The following is a 4,238-nucleotide window of genomic DNA, read 5'->3' as shown; positions in this document are numbered from 1 at the left end:
CACTAAATGTGATGTTATATCCTAGATGAGATTCTGGAACAGGAAAAGAATACCAGTGGTAAAACTAGTGAAATCACAATGAAGTGTGGTGTTTAATTAATGGTAATATGCCAGTGTTTGTTTGGTAGTTTTGAAAAATGTACCCAGGTAATGTAAAATGTTAAGAATAGGGAAAACTGGGTTAGGGATATCCATACATTTTCTGTACAAACTTTACAATTTTTTGACAAATCTAAAACTATCCTAAAATACGTTTATATTTTTAAAATAGCAGGATGCAATGAACAGTTAGGCAACGTAAACAAGTTGATAATTGTCTGAACGAAGGAAGAATCAGCAAAACAAACGTGGAGACAGAGTCAAGTAGGTTTAACATGGTTTAATGACTGATATGATTTGGCCATGTTCCCACCTAAGTCTCATCTTGAATTGTAGTTCCCATAATCCCCATGTGTCATGAGAGGGACCCGGTGGGGAGGTAATTGAATCATGGGTGTGGTTACCCTCATGCTGTTCTCGTGATAATAAGTTCTCACAAGGTCTGATGGTTTTATAAGGGATTTTTCTCCCTTTTGCTCAGTACTTCTCCTTGCTGCTGCCATGTGAAGAAGGATGTGTTTACTTCTCCTTCTGCCATGATTGTAGGTTGCCTGAGGCCTTCCCAGCCATGTGGAACTGTGAGTCAATTAAACCTCTTTCCTTTATAAAATACGCAGTCTTGGGTATGTCTTTATTAGCAGCATGAGAACAGACTAATACAGTGACTATGTTAGGGGAAATAGGAGGCTGGTGAAGGAAAGAGGGGACAAAGATCACAGTGTTGGTGAGTGGCAGATCAAGTCACCAATCCAGGTCCTCTCCCTCTTCAGGACCATGAGATGGATAGCCTATAGCAAGTAGGAGAGACAATGGGGGAATACTCCAGGCCTAGAGCAATGGAAGATGAATAGAAAGATGAATATAGATGAAAGATGAATTAGAAAAATTGATGATGGATTAGATCAAGGGTCATGGAAAAGCAAAGAACAAGACCCAAGGAGACTCTAAACCTAAGATTTGAAATAATGGCAACGCTCTCAAGAGAACTGGAGAAATTTGGGAAAGGAGAATTGTTAAGAAATAAAATAATCAGATATGTTTTATAAAGTATGTTTGAAACGATATCGGGGCATTATGTGGAAATGTTCCACAGTACAGTGAAGCCAGCTAGAGTCTGGAGACATATACAATACATCTAGAAAAGTGAGAAAGAGTAAAAATGATCATATGAATTGGCAAGAATAAATTCATTAATAAAATATAAGACGTTTGGTTAAGAGTATGGGACTAGAAGCCAGAATCTACTGAAATTGTTTCTAAGATCTTCGTACACTCTCCCTCTTGCTATTGTTGTTCTACAGCCATTCTATATTTCCTTATCCGAAATGTGGTTATATATTAATTGACCTTTTGTCCCCAGATATACGCTACTACCTTTAGCTACAGAATTATTATTTGATTTTCATATGTTACAAGAAACAATTTTTTTTTCTTCCAGTAAACACGTTTCTCAACTGGGTGCTTCCTTGTCTTATGTTTGAACATTTAGTTAATGATTGCTGTAGGGGATCAGTGCCAGCTGAGAGAAGAGCAAAGCTGCTGGAAAATGAGACTCAGAGGTCTATCAGTGAAGAGAGCTGATAGGAGTCATTCACAAAACTCTTCTGTGTCTAAGACAGTTGGTCTCCAACACAGATGGCTTGTCCCTATAAGAAAAGTTAATGTGGCTGGGTGCAGTGGCTCATGCCTGTAATCCCAGCACTTTGTGAGGCCGAGGCAGGTGGATCCCCTGAGGTCAGGAGTTCGAGAGCAGCATAGCCAACATGGTAAAACCCCCCTCTCCACTAAAAATACAAAAATTAGCCAGGCGCCACGGTGCTTGCCTGTAGTCCCAGCTACTCAGGAGGCTGAGGCAGGAGAATCACTTGAAGCAGAAGACAGAGATTGCAGTAAACCGGGATCATGCCACTGTAATCCAGCCCAGGCGACAGAGTGAGACTCTGCCAGAAACAAAGGAAGAAAGGAAGAAAGAAAGAGAGAAAGAGAGAAAGAGAAAGAAAGAAAGAAAGAGAGAAAGAAAGAAAAAAAGAAAGAAGAAAGAAAAAAGCTAACTTAAGAGCAGTTTCAGAAGCTTCCTATAAATTAAACATAAAACAAGGAAAGATTACACCAATACAAGGAAAGAGAAAGGACAGGTAGTTGATCCCAAATGTGACATGAACCATCACATGGCAGCAATAGTAGCAGTAGGCACAGGCACTTATTAACCCCTTGTTGTCCCGGCCTGAACTATGAGCCTTATGTAAAGGCATTATCCTCTTTATTCCTCGTAACAACGCCGTGAAGTATCTACAGGTCCACAGTCCCTAATTCATCATTTCAAACCCACAGAGGGGTTTGTTTTGTTTTTGTTTTGTTTCAGAAGTTTTTCGTTCATTTCATTTTGTAACTCATTTGACAGCAAAATCTGTCAAGAGATGATTTAAGGATAATTATTTTCACTACATGATATGTTTTGCTGAAGAATTATTGGTGTGATTAAAGCATGTTGTGCCAGGCACCACTGGGCTTTCTGAACTGCGTCATATAACTTTTTAAAAATTTACAAAAAAAATTGAGTTTTAAAACCCATCCAGCCTGAGGGTATTTGGAGGAAAAACTATGAAAATTGACGGTCATAAATGTGAAGTTTAGCTCAAAATCACACATAGGTTTGAACTGAGGTCTGTCATTCTGCAAAGATTAGACTTTCAGTCATTAAACGACATGCTGGTAATGTTACTATCTTTACAGCTGGCACCGGAATTTATTTTAAGGAAAGAACTGTCTTTTTTGGGAAAATATCCTGAAAAGAACTTGTTAGATATGGTATCCCCAGAGTCACGGTGTCATCTCTTTCTGTTCTAGACAAGGAAAGAAACTGGTTGTTTCATTCCTGGCTGGAGAGCGTAGAAAAGAGAATGAAGAAAGAGTAACCAACATTTGTAAGTTTGGCTACTGCTTGGTGGGAAATGACCAAGAAAGACTTCCAGTTAAGAGTAGTTACAAAGGCTGACATGTTTTTAAAATATTTTGTTGCCCTGTGTGTGGTGCAATTCCCTCTACCATTTCTTTGCAATCTTATTAACGTCTACTATGCCCACAAATGCTTAGAAGGCATGGATTTTGCCCATGTTATCAGGTGCCACTGGATCTAACAGTGTACTTGACTCTGTAGACAAAAGGTCATGACATCCAGGAGTTTAGTAAAGGAGACAAATAAGAAAAATGAAAAATTAGAATTTCCAGTTTCATGTGCTATAACAGAGACATGCTTAAGTGCAGGGTTTACATAGATGAGGATACAACCCTTTCTGTGTGGCAGTATTAAATTAAGAATCCTGGCTTCTTGGAGTTTAATCCAGCGTTCTCATCATGACGTTAAGATTAAGTTCATACACACACACACACAAATCAGCAAATACCATATCTACTAATCTGTTACCAGGAACAAGAAAATTGAAATCTCTGTGCTTCAGTTTCCTTTCTTATAAAAGAGAAATAACAATGCTATCAGGATTTAAATGATGAAAATAAAATACTACAGTGATTGATGAATAGAAACCTTTGAAAAATATTAGTAGTGGCTATAGTGATAATGATGAGGAGGAGGATGTAATCAATGTGATTATTAAGTGATAGCTTTACAAACTACTAGGAGAGGCAAAGGAAAGTGAGAAAATCATTCCTAATTGCATCAAGCACCACAGACATTTTACTCAAGCTGTAGCGGATGTGCACAGGAAATAGGTACACATGCGACCTATCTGGAGAATGAGTAGTGGAATAAAAACAAGAGGTCATTTATGAAAAGTCATGAAGTTCTCTAAATAATGAAAAATAAAAGTTGAAGAGTTAAGATGCAACTATGTCAAGGAAGTCTCCAAATGTCAGGCTAAATATAATAAGCTGTATATCTCCAGTTTCTGTCATTTTTTTCTTACTAGTTAAATTTTGGGCAGAGAATGTGAAAATCAACAGGTGCCAGCCCAACATCCCCATTCCAGCATGTATTGTCAACATCCGTTAGAGCAGTTCTCTTGAGTTTTGTCATCACTCTTTACTCAGGTGAATAATTAGTCCTTGAATCAGAAGGGAGTAGGTCATAATATGTTTGCTTGAGTTCCCAAAGATAGACATGCATAAATATGTACTCAGAC

At 38.1% G+C, this 4,238-nt stretch overlaps 1 protein-coding gene across 1 annotated transcript in view; it reads left to right on the top strand.

Annotated features, from left to right (window-relative positions):
* The first annotated feature begins 543 nt into the window (after positions 1–543).
* The window catches only part of SPINK1 (serine peptidase inhibitor, Kazal type 1), an 18,093-nt gene continuing 14,398 nt past the window's right edge, over positions 544–4,238 (top strand). The window contains exon 1 of the mRNA XM_011979009.1: positions 544–641. The gene's annotated coding sequence lies outside the window, so the exon portion shown is untranslated. The remainder of the gene's footprint in view (positions 642–4,238) is intronic.

This window comes from Mandrillus leucophaeus, unplaced genomic scaffold (genome assembly GCF_000951045.1).
Source record: "Mandrillus leucophaeus isolate KB7577 unplaced genomic scaffold, Mleu.le_1.0 Scaffold1036, whole genome shotgun sequence".
NCBI lineage: Eukaryota > Metazoa > Chordata > Mammalia > Primates > Cercopithecidae > Mandrillus > Mandrillus leucophaeus.
The sequence above is the reverse complement of the archived record's forward strand: the minus strand, read 5'-3'. Positions and strand labels throughout refer to the sequence as shown.